Source organism: Peromyscus californicus, unplaced genomic scaffold (genome assembly GCF_007827085.1).
Source record: "Peromyscus californicus insignis strain IS unplaced genomic scaffold, ASM782708v3 Scaffold_21__1_contigs__length_65335640, whole genome shotgun sequence".
Taxonomy (NCBI): domain Eukaryota; kingdom Metazoa; phylum Chordata; class Mammalia; order Rodentia; family Cricetidae; genus Peromyscus; species Peromyscus californicus.
The window spans coordinates 33,617,688-33,637,951 of record NW_026294514.1 but is presented as its reverse complement, the minus strand read 5'-3'; positions in this window follow the sequence as shown (position 1 = coordinate 33,637,951).

Sequence of the window (20,264 nt, the reverse complement as noted above, 5' to 3'; positions counted from 1 at the left end):
CTTGTACCTTGCCTGAGCAGCACAATACAGCTGAACCTGTTGATGGACACAAGTGATCTAGCCCGGAGAACGTGCATTGGAGATCTGGCCCCACTGCTCATCTGCCACATGGTGGAGTGGGTGGGGGAGAGATGACCTACCCCATCCCCTACCCCTTGCTGCCCGTGGCAGGTGGGAGAGTTGGCCTTGAGGTCGTGAGGGACAGTTCTTAAAGTCTTTTGCCAATTTTAAGGGTCTTCTGTGGTTTAAAATGGACTTTTGAAGAAATGTGAGGCCAGTGTACCATGTTATAACATTTCAAGTTTTTTTCCATCAGTATATATTCCTTCCCATCACATATGGCATCAATCTTAAAATTGTGAGGTGAATACATGTGATTTAAACACGGAGAGTGTTGGCACACTCTAGCAAATGGCACAACAGTTTTGGGGAGAATATAGCACACAATAGTCTATGTTGTTACTGAAGAGTGATATTGAAAACTGGGTGAAACTCAAGTAAGGTACCATGGGAAAAAAATAGTTGGAGTAAAGCCAGACTGATGCCATAAATTGTTATGGCCACATCGCGAGACCCCCAAGCAAGAACACCACAGAGCCTATATCTGATGCAAAACACACAGGGGTTTATTGATAGCAAGCAAGCCCGGGCTTGGTCCGTGTCCAACACTCAACACAGCGGTGGGGGAGGACGGCCCTGAGCTCTCAGGGTGAGGGGTTTTTTAAGGGGAAAAACCACAAACAGGGTGGTACACACCTTGGCATCATATGATTGGGTGAGGGTGTGTAACCTTTAAATTTACTGGTTGGGGGTTACGGTTATCCTTTTTGCGCAGGCCTGGACAAGTCTCAGGCTTTGTCCTTGAGCTGCCTTGGGGGCTGGCTGGCCTCACACATTCACATTGACCCATGCACATAGCTCTAAGTTGGTGAGGGGTCCCAGACAGTAAACAATTGACTGAACCTTGAGCAGTCAGAGTACATGCAGAAAGGGAACTACTGCAAGGACTATGTGATAGCCCTCTGAGAAACTGCCTGCTCATCTCAGGAAACTGAAATTGAGGCCTGATCTCTGAGAGAAGACTGAGCAGCCTGTTATGGCATCTGCTTGGTCTTTTCAAAATGAAGCACATGGTTTAGGACAAGTCAAGATTTGGAAGCAGGCCAAGAGTAAAGCAACAGGCTGTGTCAGAAGCAGGACCTTGTGTGGCGTCAGAGCCAGGAGGAATCCACAAAGGAAGAAAAGGGCAAGAATTCACGGACCCTTGGTCTGTGCATTCAATTCAACTTCTCCATGCTGAGGGCGATATAACTGACACTCTGAGAGTCTGAATCTATCAATGTTTCACTTATGACTTTATTATTATCACAAAGGAACAATGAATCAAGCCATTTCCTTGTTTATGAGCTGTTGCTTTTAATAGATCAGAAAATAATAATAACAGATATGCCAAATAAGTGTTGCAACATGTGTATGCCTTAGCAGTTGTGTAGAGTTGTATCTTCACGAGCAGAGCATGAGAGCAGTGCTCAAATATATTTGTGACCTTGGCCTTTGGTGAATAACTAGGAAGTAAAAGCTATTTTACAAATTCGCTTTTCTTCTTTTGTGATTTTTATATAATTAAATTTTTTAAAAAAATGTTTTGATACCTGGTTATAATGTGGAGAGTCAGGCTAAGTAATATATCTATCACCTCATGTGTTCATTTTTCATGATGAAAACATTTAAAATATACACCTGAAAAGTTTGAAGTTTTAAAAAGTATATATATTTATATATACATATATAAGTATATACACATATACATAATGTATATACATTTATGAATATGTGTATATATACACATGTATATATAAGTATATATATATACGTTTTAAAGTGTATTGAGGTTCACATTAGTTATGGTTACTATTGTTTTGTTGCTTTTGTTGTTCAATATCTATTAATTGTACAGAGTAACAGGACTGGGTGTGGTGTATAAATACATGGCTTCTACATGCACTGATCAACTCTTACCTCCTTTAATCCATGCCCTACCCACTATATCAACCTCTAGTAATCACAATTTCTGCATTCCAGTTATTGATTTTTTTTTCAGCTTCCACATAAGAGACATAACATGCTGTCTTTCTTGTCTGGTTTATTTCACTTAAAATCAACCCATCCATCTTGCAGCAAATGAGATTTCACATTTTTCTAGAGGAAATTCTCTGAAAATTGTCATGAATGGAAACAGTTGATCTGGTTGGTAATCCTGGATCAGAGAAAAGGAAAGTGAGATGAATAAGTGTGGAAAACCAATAAACTGTCGGGTTTTTGTTTTTACTTTTTTTTTTTTTTGTAGGCTCCCACTCAAAATCGTTTCTCAGAAACAGATGCGGAAGCAGGGAGGTTCCCTTTACATGTGTCCAAATGTTTCTTGTCATTCTGTGTCTGGGAGATGCTGAAGTGCTGAAGATTAAATTCTGATGCTTTCAGTGTCCCATGAATGACCAGAGGTTTGTCCAGGAAAAGAATCCTAAATTCTGGCTTTACTCTAATAGTATTATCTAAGTAGAATGGAGAGAGTTCTCAACTCTCTTCCCAGGGAGATTGTCCTTCTAATGGCTGCATAGAAATCCTTTGATTTTTGAATAGTATTAATTCATCAGTTTTTAAAAATTATTTCTTTTGTTTTTTGAGATTACAATATAATTATATAGGCTTCCCCTTCCTTTTTCTCACTCCAAAAACTCTTATATACCCTGCATTGCTTTCTTTCAGATTCATGGCCTTTTCTTTTTCATTAAGTGTGTGTGTGTGCGTGTGTGTGTGTGTGTGTGTGTGTGTGTGTGTGTGTGTGTGTGTGTGTGTGTGTGGTGTGTATCATATGTAGAATACATACATATGTGTGTGTGTATTCCAAATACATAAGTATAATCTTCTCTGTCTGTATAATATCACTTATATGAATGTTTTCAGAGCTGACCACTTGGTGCTGAATATCCAATTGGTGTACTCTTCCCTGAGGAAGACTATTTCTCACACTCTCAGCATTCCTTGATTGTCTGTAGTTCTTTGTGTAGGGTTGAGGCCTTGTAGGCATTGCCTCATCCATGTTAGCGTATCTATAGTTATCCTTGTTCAACTCACGTTTGGGTAGTCATGTTGGTGAGACTGTATGGACATAGCTTCTGATAGCCCTAGGAGATAAACTCTCTCAACCTTACAATGATTTTCATTTTTTTCAAAACTATTTCTCATATTTTTACTTTTTAACAGTTTAATACCCCTATATAATAAATTAGTAATTTTGTTCTTCTATCCATTTCTTTCACCCCTCTCGCTCTCCCACCAGCTCACAACTTCACAAGCCTCCCTCCTGTTGTCAAGCTTTTCTTGTGTGTGTGGCAGACTGAGTTACTTGGCTAATCTTTGATAGGAAGGTATTCAGTGGAATAAGGGGAATAAATCTGTGGCTATACCACTTATGAAAATAACACCTCTCCCACAACAAGCATTAATTGCACATAGTTCCTCTGGGAAGGATGGAATCTTATGAGTCCCTCCCTTGTCCATGATAAAATGTTTGGGCCCTTGTGCAAGTCTTTTGCTGCTAACCACAATTGCAGTGAATTCATTAGTGCAACAATTTGGAGGGGGTGTTTAATTTGTTTGTTTGCTTATTTGTTTGTTTTTGCTTTTGCTTTCCAGAAGATACCATTTTGCTGCACATTTTCCCATCTCTGTTCTTACACTCTCCCTGAAACTACTATATTACCCTAGCCTTGGAAGGGGTATTACAGCTGTCACAGTTGAAGCCAGGGATTCCACCGTCATTTATTCTCAACACTTGGGGCAGTTACAGGTTTCTGTATCAACCACCCCATGCTGCAATAAGAAGCTTCTCTAGGGAAGGCTGGAGGCAGCACTAAACTTTGAGTTTGAACATCAGTACCTAGAGGCATTTTGACACCATGGTTGTTTAGTAAAACAATAATAGTAGGTTTCTACCTAGGATCTGTGACCTCCCCAACCAAGAACTTTTGATCAGGTTTACAGAACCAAGCCTGAATCCCCTCTGGAGGATCAGGCCTCAAATACAATCAGAATGTGGTTGGATAACCCCATAACTGCCATGCCATTATTGCACAAGAGAGTCAATATTATCTGGTATGTCATTATTCTAGCTGGCAAAGCTCACTGCTGGGTAATTCTGCCGATGACTCTTTTCTTCTAGCAGCCTGCATAGCACCTTCTGGAATCATGGAGAGTAGCCAGCATGGAGGAAGCTGCCATTTCAGCTTCAGTTTGATTTTTTCTATCAGCTGTGACCAAGCTTAGTATCATCTTCAGAAATCGTGTCTTACCATCAAGTTCTAGTGAGCAATTAAAATTTATTTAATTTTCATGGGGTGTTTCTGCATAATTTTAAGATATTGTGAGCCTTTTCCCATGTGTTTTATTCATTGCTTTTATACTTAAAACCTTTCCCGTAATTATATCTATTAAGTATCCAATAATATTTTGTTAAAATTTATCTTTTACCTGTCCTGTTCAAAGTTCTATAAGATATATTTTAATACAAAGTAGCTGGAACCAGAGTGTAAGCTTTCACCATGGTTTCCCCTCTCACTGTCAGTCAAAGATTTCTTTGAAGAACTTTCCATTCATCATGGCACAGCATTTTTTTAAACTGTAACCAGCAATTGGAACTCTTGAGCAATAGCTACTGACCTGATCAAGAGCTACAGCTCCTTGTCTGTGAATTCTCCAGGCTCACACGACCTGAAATAGGAGTTCCTCCTTCACAGGAAGGAGCACAGGTATTAGTTCACATCTTGTTCAAGCCATGTTTCCTCTGTGGTGATGAAAATGAGGAAGACACAGCTATAGTGGCTCCTTACATCCCTATCACACTCATAGATAGTAAAACATACTGAAAACTAAGCAAATAAAAAGAGGTTCTTCAAGCCAATTGTGGTTGAGTTACTAGGAATCTTAATTGTTTTGGGCTTCCATATTCTTCTGGGACCATCTCATAATTTACTTTCTTTATTTTTCAAAATACATTTTTATTTGTTTTCCTTTGCTTAAACTATAGTCTTGATTTTGCAGGATATAAGCAATTTTTTTGTTTTGTTTTTCAAGACAGAGTTTCTCTGTGAAATAGTCCTGCCTGTCCTGGAACTGACTCCATAGACCAGACTGGCCTTGAACTCACATAGATCCACCTGCCTCTCCCTCCTGAGTGCTGGGATTAAAGGCATATGCCACCACCACCTGGCAAATTTTTCTTTTTCAGATAGAATATTGCTATGTTGCCTAGGTTGGTCTCTGATTTCTGAGCTTAAGCAACGCTTCTGAGTAATGAGATCCTATACATACATTCTCACATGCACCTAAAAATATTGTGGATGCCCACAAATGTTTCCTAGTGAGATCTGAACTTGCTTTACCCAGCAGGACTGCATTAGAGGATTGCTGGACCATGTTCATGGTTACTAGGTGATTGGAAGGGTCTACACTTGGCTGAACTAGGGGAGGTCTTTGCTCCACCCCTTGGCATTCTTATAATTCCCGAGGCTATCCTGTGTTTCTATCTGTTTCTTTCCCCCTCTATTGTAGCTTGAGTTTTCCTGCCTGGCCCACAGTCAGGACAAATCTCTGTCACCTGCCAGTCCCATAGCTGCTCAGACCCAACCAAGTAAACACACAGAGACTTTCATTGCTTACAAACTGTATGGCCATGCCAGGCTTCTTGCTAACTGTTCTTATATCTTAAATTAATCCATTTCTATAAATCTATACCTTGCCACGTGGCTCATGGCTTACCGGCATCTTCACATGCTGTTTGTCATGGCGGCAGCTGGTAGTGACTTCCACTCAGCCTTCCACTTCCCAGAATTCTCCTCTCTCCTTGTCCTGCCTATACTTCCTGCCTGGCCACTGGCCAATCAGTGTTTTATTTATACAGAATGATATCCACAGAACGATATCTAAATATTTTTCACTTCACCTTCCTTAAGAGTACTGGGGGGCAGGGGGGAGTGGGAGCTGGTCTCTCACAATACATGTATATTTTCTTTGCTAAAATCATATTAGATCAATATTTAGAAGGAAAGGAAATCTTTCAGAAAGACTTCATAAAACAAAACAACAATGTTTATAGCAACAAGCCAAAAATAATATTACCTAGTATTCATTGCAATGCCTTAACGTTTCCATAGGAAGGTCTAGCAACAGCTTGGCTGACGCACAGCCCCAAAATAGGTCCTGTTTTTCTTGTAAGAATACTTCCATGTAAAATATATCTTGATAAATAAGAACATACTCTTAACTTTAAATAAGCAAGCTTTAAGAAACTGTAAGGAATCTTGTAAACAAACATTTTTCTCCCACCCACCAGTTCCCAAATAAACACACAAAAGCTTATATTAATTACAAAATGCTCAGCCATTAGCTTAGGCTTTTTATTAACTAGCTCTTACATTTAAATTAACCCATTTTTATTAATCTATGTATTGCGACATGGTCCATGGCTTTACTGGTCCTCTGGCATCTTGCTTCTTGGCCAGCTCCTCCTCTTTCCACCCTTCTTCTTTCCCTCCTTAGTTTGGTTTTTCTACCTAACCTTATCCTGCCTGGCTATTGGCCAAACAGCTTCTTTATTAACCAATGAGCATAATACATATTCACAGCATACAGAAAGATCATCCCACATCAAATCTAGTCAAATTGAATAATACAGAAAGTGAGACTCATAAAGGTTAAACAGCCTCTTCCCAGGACTTCTCAACTACTGGTAAAACAATGACAAATGAGGCCATGTAATGCTTGTTTCAATTTCATTGTTTTTATTAAAAATGTTCCTTGTTTCTGGGCAAGAAAGATTTCTGAATATTAATGCATCAATCTCACTAATTCAAACATGTATTCTGAAATTATTTGTAGCTTTTTCATTGAGTTTCTGTTTTCTTTGAGGCCTGGTGGTAAATAACTATATTCTCCAATTGTGGGCTGAAAATAGAATATAGTCTCATACCTATCCTTGGGATCTTTACAATATTTTGCCTAAGTGCCCCCACCCCATTAAATCTATTCTTGGAAAATGTCATATAATACATTATGGTCACATTCACCCTTACCCTCTTTCATCCTCTCCAACCCTCCCCCTAAACTCAACAAGTATCCCTCCAAACACACACACACACATACACACACACACACACACACACACACACACACACACACACACACACACAAATACGTCTTTTTGCTTTATTTTATGACTCACTGAGTTTAACCAGGATTGTCTACATGGTGCGTGGGTGGTATATTGATCTATATGCTGGAGCATAAGCAACTCACCAATGGTTGCACCACTGAAGACATTGACTTCTCCTCCCATGACAAGTAGTTGTAGTCAGAAGTTTTCCTGTGTCCCACCTGGCCCACGGTTGAAACAAATCTCTCACCCACAGTCTCACAGCCTTTTATAAAATCATCACATAGAGGCCTAATATTAATTATAACTGCTTGGCAATTTGCTCAGGGTTATTACTAACTGGCACTTACACTTAAATTAACCCATAATTCTTATCTATGTTTAGACACATGGCTTGGTATCTTTTTTCAGTTCTGCCTTCGCATCTTGTTTCCTCTGTGTCTGGCTGGCTACTCCTGATTCTGCTCTTCCTCTTCCCAGCATTCCTTTAGTCTGCTTACCCTGCCTATACTTCCTGCCTGGCTACTGGCCAATTGGTGTTTTTTTTTTATTTTTTATTTTTTATTTTTTTAAGATTTATTTATTTATTATGTACACCGAAGAGGGTGCCAGATCTCATTACAGATGGTTGTGAGCCACCATGTGGGTGTTGGGAATTGAACTCAGGACCTCTGGAAGAGCAGTCGGTACTCTTAACCTCTGAGCCATCTCTCCAGCCCCAATTGGTGTTTTATTAAACCAGTGTACAAAAGCATTACCCCTCAGCAGATAGTGACTACCGACAGTTCTCCAGGAAGAGCAACAATGTTTCTCTTAAAACTGAAAAGGAAAAAAAAATGTGCAAAATAATAAGTAATACTAAGGAGGTCTGAATAAGTTCTAAGGAATCATATCATTATTTGTTTACTTAAATTCCATACAATGCATTTAAGTCTAGGCATATGCATATGTGTATACATATACATATATAGTTCAAGTGATATTATCCCACTTGGACTTTCCATATTCCCATTTAAAAGCCATAGGCTATCTGAAAAAAAAATTACCAAGTGTGAGAAACCCCCTTTCAAGTTGTTAATCAGAGGAGTTCAAGAAACTCCTAAAACAATACAGGCTATTACTCTTGTCCTTGCTTGCTTCCCAGAGGATGAAGGTAAGTTCCTATCCCTGAAGATACCAAGTATTTTGAACATCAGGTTTAGGGGTTCCAAGCTGAATCTGACCTGAAAGCTTCACTCCGAAGACTCACTTTCATAATACTAGAAGGTGCTATGCAGTTTCCAAGGGAGGGAAGCAAGCAATACTCCTACACAGATAGCTACAACATCTAAGAACCACAATGATGACCACCATGTGACTAGCATGGAAGAGGGGAAATCCCTTGATACCCCACCCATAGAAGAAGACATACAGGCAACTAAGAAATGCTGAGAGAGGCAGAAATAGTCCTTCCCAGGTATTAGTTCCTTAATTGGTTATACAACACAAAGTGGTCAGCCTTGAATCATACAGAAATGCAACAACAGATTGAGCAGGTTGTATTTATATATTTAGGGGTGTGTGTGTGTGTGTGTGTGTGTGTGTGTGTGTGTGTGTGTGTAAAACAATAGCAACTGAAGAGATCATAATTTCAAGAGGAAGCAAGGAGGTTGTATATCAGAGGACTTGGAAGGAGGAAAAGGAAAGGGAAATAATGAATACTGAATGTATACGATCAAACCTCCATTTGTTTAGTGCTTAAAGGAGCACTTCTTTAAACAGTGAATTTTACATATTAATGTGGTAGCACAAATGTGTGCACTTTATAAATAATCCATTCACATTTGCTGATGTTCTACATACACTTACACATTCAGCTGAAGAAGAAAGTCTTCAAGCTGCACTGCATATTATCAGGGTCAGATTTCCCATTATTACAACCCAAAATATTGCTGTTTCACTAATTTCATTGAGGAGGTCAGACTCATAACAGGTATCATTGTTGGAATATTTGTATCGTCTCTTCATTCCAATCAGAAATGGAACAGAATGCTTTTGCTTGCCCATTATATTTTCTATTAAATTAAGTAACATTGAGAAAAGAATGGTGTGGTATTCATCAATTTCAAAAGTACTTGTGTAAATGAAATCATGCTTTCAACTAAACTAGCATGGTATATGAGCTTTATGATGAAAGTTTTTTTTTTTTTAGTTGAAATGCATCAAATGGAGAAAATCAAAATAACACTACATCAGAGCCATGAAATTATTTCATGATGTATGGTCTGAGATGTTATTTCATAAGCTGATTGAGATTATTTCTAAGGTTAGTGCTATTTTGCTTTATAAAAATTATGAATCGTCAATGAGAGAAGGCAACAAAGTTATAGCATTTGCTTTGAAATCTGTCTTTGTGTGTTGAAAAAATATTAGTTTTGTTAGATGTGAACCCAGTTTTTCTGATTGATACTGGGATTGAGGGAGAAAATTACCCAGTGTACATTAAGTTATAATCAGATGGGAACAAGGTGTTCTCATATGTGATTATTGCACAATAATGCTACTACACATAATAGTGTGTACATTTTAAGCAGACAGAAGAAAGAATTTTGGATGTTGTTAATATAAAGAAATCATAAATAGCTTATGTGATAGATATCCTTAATTCACTCTTAACATCGCATAATACATTCAAGTTTCAAAATGTATGACAAACCATCAATAAGTAATGTTTTGTGCATTATTTAAAAACAAATTTAATTTAAAAGTAAGTTAAATCTTGAAAAACTACCGACTTTCATCATTCTTATGATTATAATAGTCCAAGAACCATGTTAAGTGGTTTTTGTTTTCTTTTGTTTTCTTTTGTTTCATGTAGCTGAAATTGAGAGTAAAGCCAAGCCATTTCGGGGCTTAACTATCATAGCTAATGCCAAATTGGATAGCATTTCTACTAACACATTTTGAATGTAAAATTTTACATTCACAAATAATTGTAAATATATATATATATATTTGATCTACTGTTTTTCAGACTGCTGGTTAGACTTTCTTGAATATTAGTAGTGAATATATTTCAGTCCCTGACTTTTAGATGGTAAATTGTCTTGTCAAAGCTGCAATGGATCACTAAGTCCTCGGATCATTTTGCTACTCCCACTGCAGTTTGCTTTATTTGAGTGTCTACTGTGTTCTGAAGACTAGAAAGTGGTTTTAAGATTTAAAGATGAGTCTGGTGTGATTTATACACTTTATGTTTTCATTGAGTGTCTCCATTTATCTTGGGAAGCTGTGACTGTAGCAAAAGGAAGCATATTAAAAGAGAGGAAAAATCAATTTCTAACATTTTTTGTTCCTTAAATCTGGAAACATCACTTTCTGGTGAAAGATTGCTAGATTTAGAGTGAGCCCTTTCTCCTTGCAAGCTACCTGTTTTATGGACATTCAAAGAGAATTATATAAGAAAAGATTTGATAAGGAACAGATAAAGGATTTAAAGAAGTCTATAACACACTGTGGTCTGGCCAAAGGTTTTAGTAACTTTAACACTGAATTGCCAATTACACACACACACACACACACACACACACACACACACACACACACACACACACTTCAATGGTCAGATCTTCTGTTCATTTTCTGCTGATTTGCATTGCTAAAAATGTACTAGCTTCGCACAGCACCATCCTATTACTTCAGGTAGGTCAGATATCTGGCACAGTGTGATTGTGTCTTCTCAGATGTCACAGGCTAAAATGGAGCTATCAGACATGAATGAGTTCCCATGGTCTAGATACTCTGGGGAGACATCTGCTTCCAATATATTCAGGTTGTGGGCAGAACCTAGTTCCTTAGAGTTGTAAATCTAGGCTCCAGTTTTCTTGCTGGCTGTCAACCAGGGAACTCTCCTAGCCAGAGACTACCAATATGTCTTGCCTATCTCCACTTTCAAGCCAGAAACAGTGTGTAGTGATGTGTTTGAAGCTCTCTGATTCCCTTGTCTCCTAACGGGCAAAGAAAGCTGTGTGCTTTTAAGGGTTCTCATAGTCCCTGAAGGCTTATGCCTTCCTGAGTCATAGTCATAGGATTTATGTATTATAGCAAACATCTGTGTCTAAGGATACTCAGGATAATGTGTACCCCTTTTGAGAAGTCCTTTTCAAGTTCATGTGATGAAAACATTTTGCCACTCCCACTGCTATCTTCAAATACTACAGAAGTCTTCATCAATGAAGCCATCTTGTTGAGGAAGGAGGACATGTTAAAGAACTATGATTAAGACAATAATCCCCTCTCAGAGAAATATTTCCAGAAAGAACCTGAACCAAGATGAGGTATAAAAGGCACTGGGATGTGAAGAGTTAAGAAACCACTCTCAGATCAGTAGAAGTACCAGTTACATGTCTGCAAAAAGCTGAGAGATGCTGCTCTCTGGTTGGCCTGGGCACCTTACTTTCCAGAATGCAGCCACCCCTCAGTTTATATACATACAGAATCCCAGACCAGCCAGATTAAAATCCATAAAAAATAGGATATATGAGATGACTGTGGAAACTGAGTCTATTAAAACACAAATTAAACATATACTATCATTGTGTGTGTGTGTGTGTGTGTGAGTGAGTGTGTGTGTGTGTGTGTGTGTGTGTGTGTGTGTGTGTGTGTGTGTGTTTCTGTGAAGGCAGTGGATAAAATTATCTAGTAAAGAATCAATAGCTTAAAAATGATGATAAACATATTTCAGAATACATTCAAAATATTAATATGATTTGGAAATATATGAGATAACTCTGAGCAGCACACTGTAAGGAATGCTTTTAGCATTCATGTGTCTGGGGGTTGTGCTCATACTAGCAAGAAATGATAGTTTCTAATTAAAGATGTCTCATGAGAAAGGTATTTTTTTTCACTTAAGTTCAGAGATCCTTTTGATTCAATCCGTTGACTCCAGTTTAGAATCCTGATAGAAAACAGCAGTTCAGTGCTCTGAATATTTAAAGAAGGTGGGAAGGAAAAGAGAAGCAAAGGTTGTTCTTCCTTCCCCTTGGCAAGAAGGTGTTCTAAAAGCAATTTGTATGTGATTTCTGAATACTGAGCTGTGCATTTGTAGAAAAAATAGAGTGGTAAATAAAAAGAAGATACATAAAGAAAAATCAAAAATTAAACTGAAGAATTTCCAGCCAGACATATTCCAGGCTTTACAATGGGGTTTCAGCTCTTCCCAGAGGGAGCCTGGTTTCAATTATTTAGACTTATGTTTGATCTAGTTTAACTAACCTACTTTCAGCAAGACTCAGCTAAGAGGGAGGGGAAACACATAAGATCAGATTATTTCTATACTGCATATTTGTGATAATTCCAAATGCATAGCTGATTCATCAAAGATTACGAAAATGCAAGATTCCTAAGTGGTAGTAAATATTTAAAGCTCGGATGGAAACAGAATGAGAAGTAGGAATTAAGTCATCTAATCCTTTCCCCTGCTCAGATGCACAGGGAAAGCTTAATGAAAGAAACCCTTGGATATTCGCTGAGGGCACACTTGTGAGCTTCCCTTCCGTTACTGAACACATGGAGAGAGTAATTTTTCATATTGACACTCACTTTTGAAAATGGTTTCATGTGTTAGAATAAATCCAACAAACACAAAGAACTCATTATTCTAAAGGATGAGCAGCAATAAGCTGGTTCATGCCATGAGAATAATTTTAGTAAATGCCTTATGCATATCATCTACAAAGCTTTTTCTTAAAATTAAACCTCAAGGAACTAAACAGATTGCCGACTTTTAACATGCAGAAGTCCTTGGCATATTAAGACCAAAGAGAAAAATTGGCCAGCAGTTTGCATTTGACCATGTTTTTTTTTTTTTTGGGGGGGGGGGGGGTTGGTTTTTTTTTTTGTATTGTAAGTTGCCATTCATTTCCAAAATCAGACCTTGTATTCACAGAATAGGGCACAAAGTAAGTACGTTTAGGAAGACCTGGAAATAAAGAGCCGATAGCTCATTAGCAGAACTCAGCTTTGGAATCTCCATTGTTGTATGACACTTCCTAGGGAGACATGAGCACATCTCAGACAGGGCACTGCTAACAGATCAAAGAAATGATTCCACTCAAGTTCATCTTGCTGAACCCATGAGTTTAGTGGTGCTGCTTACAAGAATATGGGTGAGGGGTTACTTACAGAGGCATAGACCACAAAAGCAGCTGCATCACTAAAAAGCACACCTCAGCACACACAATGACTCAAGAAAATTGTAGGCCTGGCGTCCCCTGCATGACTTGCAGGTAGCTTGGGACAGATGAAGTTTCTCCTTCTCAGAGAGCCTCACTGATTATATAACCTTGGACAAGGTTATATAGCCTTGTGAACCTTCTAAGTTCTTTTTTTTTCCTTCCTAAGCTTTATATCCCATGAAGCAGAAGGACATGTTTTAGTTACACAATGACCCTTCATCAGTAATTTGACAAGATACTAACACTCTAGACCTAGTCTAGAACTACCAAGATGTGAGCCCATTCTGGTACCGAGAGAGGAGAATCAGTGATGCTGAATCTGATCTTCAGAAAGGGACCTGTCCTTACTAAGACCTAATTTGTGTCCCTGGGAAGTGATGATAACAATTTCACTTGAAGAATTATCAGTAAGTACTTAATGAGATAATGAATTTGATTTGTAAGTTTATATTTTAGAACTGTAAATCCTAAAAATAAATTTGTTGTGAATATAATCTTCATCATCCATTTTATCTCATTTTACTCTCCAACATATTTATTATATATGGTTTATTAAAACTGCACACAGTGTATAAAGCCAGCGAATCTAATTGAATATATGTGTCCATTCATGAAGCCATTAATACAGTCAAAGTAATGAATATAGATGAATATAGAGTCTGGTTATCAAAGAACAAGTTTCTTTTAATTTTGAAATAAGTGATTCCATTAACACAAACTCTAGCAGCTTATGACAAAGATTTCCCCAAAGCGTCACGTGCCACACTTAAGCAGGAATCCACAAAGCTGTATGTGTGCTCTTAAGCACAAAGGAATTCAGTATCCGGCAAAATAAGTAAGACAGTAGGTTAATGACATGGCTTTTGTTTTGCTTTCTTTTTCTGGCAAAAGCCTCCCAATTTACAAATGACTAGATTTAGAGAATGCCGTGCTCTCCTGAAATGATTAGCTTCAATCACACATTCCTGGAAAGGGACCAGTGTTTGGGATGAAGATTAAATAACAAAATATCAAACCATCCAATCAACAAATAGGCTAATGAAGTGAACACATAGTTCTGAAAAGAATTACAAACAGCCAGTAAACATGAAAAATACTCAATGCCTTTAGCGATCAGGAGGTGCAAATTAAAACAACATTGAGATTTTATCACCCCAAACAGAACAACCATCACTAAGGAAACAAAAAAGAGTAAATACTGGCTAAGATGTGGGGAAGAAAAGAAACCCCTTATACACTACTGTAGGAACGTAAATTAGTTCAGAGACATGGTCCTCAAAATCTAAAGGTAGAATGACCATATAACCCAGCTATACTACTGCTGAGAATATGCTTAAAGGACTCTTAGTCCATGTATCAGAGATATTTCACACACCTATATTAATTTCGCCTCCTCACAGCAGCCACATTACGGAATCAGCCTAGGAATCTATCAAGAGAGTTATGGTAAAGAAAACAGCATACATGCACAATGGAGTTTGCATTGTTATAGAACAAAGTAAAATTATGCTGTTCACAGGAAAATGGACAAAACTGGGACTCATTTTACTTGTCACAAATTAAGTCAGACTCAGAAAGACAAATACTGTATTTTTCTCTAACTTGTGTGTCCAAGCTTTTATATCAATACATAATTTTATATAGAGAGAGGACAGAAAAGTAAAAAAAGGTGATGGGGTGATGAATGGAATTAGAGAGTAAAGAGACAGTAGTGGCTGAATATAGTCAAAGTAGATGATCTACTGGTGTTGTAGGTTCTTTATGAAACTCATCACCATATACAATGAATATTCACCAAATATTCACCAAAATAAATTTTAATTGAGAAATAATTCCTAGGGTCCAGTAATGGGAAAATATTAACTTTTAAAATGGACAAAAAGTTTCAATAGGATCATTATCAAAGAAGATGGACAGATTAGAAAAAAAACAAAATGGTATTCAGCATTATTAGTCATGAAAATATAAAACATGTGAAATAACAAAATATAAGATCTAAATGGCTAATTATTTTTTAAAAATACTGATGCCAGTCAGGCATCAGAGTCACACACCTTTATTTCCAGCACTCAAGAGGCAGAGACAGGCAGATCTCTGTGAATTTGAGGCCAGCCTGGTCTACAGAGCGAGATCCAGGACATGCACCAAAACTACACAGAGAAACTCTATCTCAAAAAACAACAACAACAACAAAAATACTGTTGCCACCAAATACTGGTGAGAATAAGAAGCAATCAGAGCTCTTACCTGTCATCTCCAGGACTGTGTAGGGTTAGTGCGAACCAGCCATTCCTTAAACAGAGAATAGCACAGGAATTATCAATAAAAGTATGAATAAAATATAGCTCCTTAGTGCAACAGAATATTAGTCAATAAGAGAAGAAGCAGATTGAAGCATTCAATAATAGAGATGAAATTTGGAAACATTATGTTAAGCGAAAGAACTATAACATGAAACACTCAATGTAGTATTATGCCATTCACATGGTAGTCTAGAACAGTATGAAGGTAAAAACTTATCAGACCAGTTGGTCTTTTGTGCAGAGGAGAGGATGGTGTGGAGGTTGGTGGGAATGAAGCATGAGGGAACTCTCTGAAGTAATAAAGCAGAATAAGATACAGAGATAAATGCATTTGTCAACTCAACCAATACAAATTTAACATCTCATTGCACCTGAACTATGTATCAAGGCAAAAAGGGGGTTAGGGGAGAGGACTGTAAACAAGCATTAGCTGTGTTCTGTACGTACATTGACAGAGGTAAGGAAAGGATACTGCTATTTGTCATTTACAAACTGTATCAAAAACAGGGTAGATGAGGTTGGCATATTGCTAGATAGAGGAATACATTCATGTGGAAGCTCTATGTAAAACATAGAATCTAGGAGATGAATTTACAAATGTTCACTGTAAACAGTTTTTCAACTTCGCTAACAGTATTTTATGGCAACAACTTGAACAAAATCATGAGGTCACATCCAACTCTGCCCCATGTGTGAATACTGATCTTATCTCCAGGACCAGGTATAAAATCCTTGCCTTTGTATGCAGAGAAAAAGCCAAACACCAAAAGAAAAGAGTGGGACAGTGCCTGTGCTATCCAGATGTGACCTGCTCTGAGTGTCTTTAACTACCTGTAACTCTGAATGTCCTTACTTAGAGAATCCAGTAGTCATAGAAGGGTATTTCACACTGAGCTATTGGTGATATTTTTACTCGACTGAATGCTGAGGCTTCCATCTGGTGCTTCTGGGAATCATACAGAAAAGTAGAATGGTATTATCTGAGAAAGACTAAGCCTCCAAGGTGGGGATGGGGTAGTTGTCACAGAATGGAGCCCCAAGGCAGCTCCTCATAGCCCACATTGTATCCTAAAGCAGATGGTCCCAGGAAGATACCATAGCCCTAAACAAGCAGGAAAGCTAGCTGAATGAATAGATTTACCAGAAACGAAAGTGTACACAATCTCTGCATTTACAAACCTAATCAAATCAAGAAAAATGGAGAATAAGTAAGAAAGAATGGAGACTGCCTAAGAAACTTTCTAGGAACTTGGGACCACCTGGGAAATGATGGCATAGACATCCCTGTATTAGCCTTCTCTTCTGTTTCCTTTGGAACATTCAGGACCACGCATTGAGAAGGACAGCCAGTGGATTAAGTCAAACTAAAAATGACCCACAGAATTTGACTTCCTTAAAATTTTTAAGTAAGTGTCTTTTCCTAGGACACTCACTCTATTGTTTTAAAAAACCCGAAGTTTATACACACATACAGATGATTATATATATTATATATAGTATATATAATATATACTATATAATATATACTATTATATATTATATATGGTATATATAATATATACTATTATAGTATGTATAATATATACTATATATAGAGAGAGAAAGAATGAGTGAGAGAGAGAGAGAGAGAGATTCCAAAATCTCTGCAGGCAGTTCATTGAACTATCATATTTTAGGAGAAGTATTTTCATTTTTTTTCCTAAGTTTTTCCTCCAGTTTGTAACTGTTATTGACCCAGTTGTTCACAAATTAAATATCCTGTCGTTTGCTGTTCTTAAGTGATTGGAAGGCCTACACACACTGTTTACTTGGCAGAACACAGAAAACACTGAGCACTATCACCAACTTGGACCTCTGCTACACAGCATCTCCAGCTGCAGCACTTGGTGCATGGAGTGAGGATCACCTCATTAGCACATCAAGGGTAAGTTCATGCATGGTTGAACACATGCTGACTGGATTGTGTAAGGACCTGGATGTGTTTTTCTGTAGCTTGGTGCTTTAGGTGATGCCTTAAACATACCTGAAGATGGAGCCAGAGAGATCAAATAAAATGCCACAAGAGGATAAGTGACTAAGCTTGGATTCCCAACACCCATGTAAAAAAGTCAAGTGTAACATTGCACATATGTAACCTCAGGAAGGAAAGGCAGAGACAGGTGGATACCTGGGGTGAGCTGGCCCACAAGTATAGCTGTTGTGTAATATTTTTATTTCATTCTAAAAACAAAGTTTGCTTTTAGTCAGAAGGTAGAGCTAGTCACTAGCTGACCAAATTCCTTTTGGAGGAAGGAACAGAAAAGGTAGGAAGTCACTGGTGGCTGCTCCCATATTCTCTGATCTTTCAGATTTTTACCCTTATATCCAACTCCCAATTTTTATTGGTAAAGAATAATTAAATAAACACTTCGTACAACAGAAGCATCAAGTCCCAGGTTCTGAAAAATACCTTCTCTCAAAAACTAAGGTGAAGAAGTAGCATATAAAGATATCCTGGCATTAAACTTTGGCCTCCACTCTCGCATGCATGAGGAAACACAATATACCTACCCACTCACGCCACCCTCACACACACATGCATGTGCATACTCCACACACAACCACTCAAACATGTACACATGTACAAACAAGCAAAAGTCATAAAGAGTGCAAGCCTTTATGAAGTTCCTTATCTCAAAACATACTAACAATTGTGTTCTATATTTTATGACAGTAAATTAATTAGAGCTTCCCCCTTTAAGCCATTTAAAAAATGGTGTACATCTACATGTTATATCTTATTCTAAAACATTTCTAAGACTGGTGTTCTAAAAGCGACTTGCTCCATTAGCCAGTCTTAAAGAAACTGAAACCCAGAGTGATTCTGTCTATCAAGACCTTCCTAGCTCCCAATCTTCACACTTAGGTGCAATAAAACACCACCAGCAGGCACAGTCTGTATTTACCTCTTCTCAACACCTGATAAGATTCTCTAATATGTATTGGTGTAGTAGTATATGAAATGCCTGCCATTGTGTTACTGCAGTGCATCATGTGCAAAGCACTTTGGAAGTGTCTATTTATGCAGCAAGTGCTTTCAGAAGATCTTCTGTAGTGTGGCACTGCCTAAGATGCTAAGAACACCAGAACTTGTGCGTAAATAACTTTTCATAAGCAATATTAGGATATATTGGTTTGTAGCCCTGAACTGTATTTTTCAGAGATCTCAAGAACCCAAGTGGTGTAAAATAGGATCAAAAAATCAAAATCTTGCCGGGCGGTGGTGGCGCACGCCTTTAATCCCAGCACTCGGGAGGCAGAGCCAGGCGGATCTCTGTGAGTTCGAGGCCAGCCTGGGCTACCAAGTGAGTTCCAGGAAAGGCGCAAAGCTACACAGAGAAACCCTGTCTCAAAAAACCAAAAAAAAAAAAAAAAAAAAAAAAAATCTTGAGACTAGTGAGATGTCTTAGTTGGTGAAATTCTTACTGGACAAGCCTGAGGACCAGAGTTCAGAGCCTCACAATCTCCATAAATGCCAAGTGGGCAGGACCACCTGCCTGAAATCCCAGCATATGGGAGGCAGGCAGGGACACATCGCCAGTGCAAGCTAAGTAGCTAGACTAGTTGAGTCATTGAGCTCTTGGTTCAGTGTGAAATCATGTCTCAACATACAAAATGGGGAGAGATTGAAGGAGGCGCCAGAAGCCAACCTCAGGTCACCAAACACATGCATACCTGCACATAAACCTGCTCCCCCACACATGGGAAAACATATATATATAATGCATCTCTCTGTCTCTGTCTCTCTCTGTCTGTCTCTTCTCTCTCTCTCTCTCTCTCTCTCTCTCTCTCTCTCTCTCTCTCTCTCTCTCTCTCTCTCTCTCTCTCTCACACACACACACACACACACACACACACACACATGAGGTAGGGGGGAGAGGCTTAAATCTTTAAACAAGAGAAGTAGTTGGAAACAAGATGATTTGCCCAACCTTTTCAATTGAGAAATGGCCATTACTAAAGATACCTCAGAATAATCATTTTATAGCTTTAAAAAGTCATCACTGATTTTGTCATAATGAAAATATTTATTAAGCATATGAGTTAATTCACATCTTTTCTTATTTTAGACCAATTTAAGAAATATCTTCATGAATGTTTTCGTGAAATCTACTATAATATGAACAATGGTATCTTGCTTATTACCAAAGCTGGTAAAAGTTGCATTTTAACAAATTAGTTCAAAATAATTAGCCTCAAAGAGGCTGTGATTTAGAAATACTGCCCTGCTCATAACTCCCATTAACTTTAATTGAGTTTATAGTGCACACAGATAGAAGAAAAAGCATATCACTCCATTTTAAAATTAAATTTAGGATAAATTCAAGAATTATAGTCGCTTGTTGACCTGGCTTTTCCTTTGAAATGAGTCCCACAATTTGTTTATGATCATTTTCACATCATTAACTTTTATAGTTTTTTAAGCCACTGTGTGTTTATCCATTCAGAGTTCTTCATTCGTGGACCTCTGAAATTATTTCTGAATGGCTAATT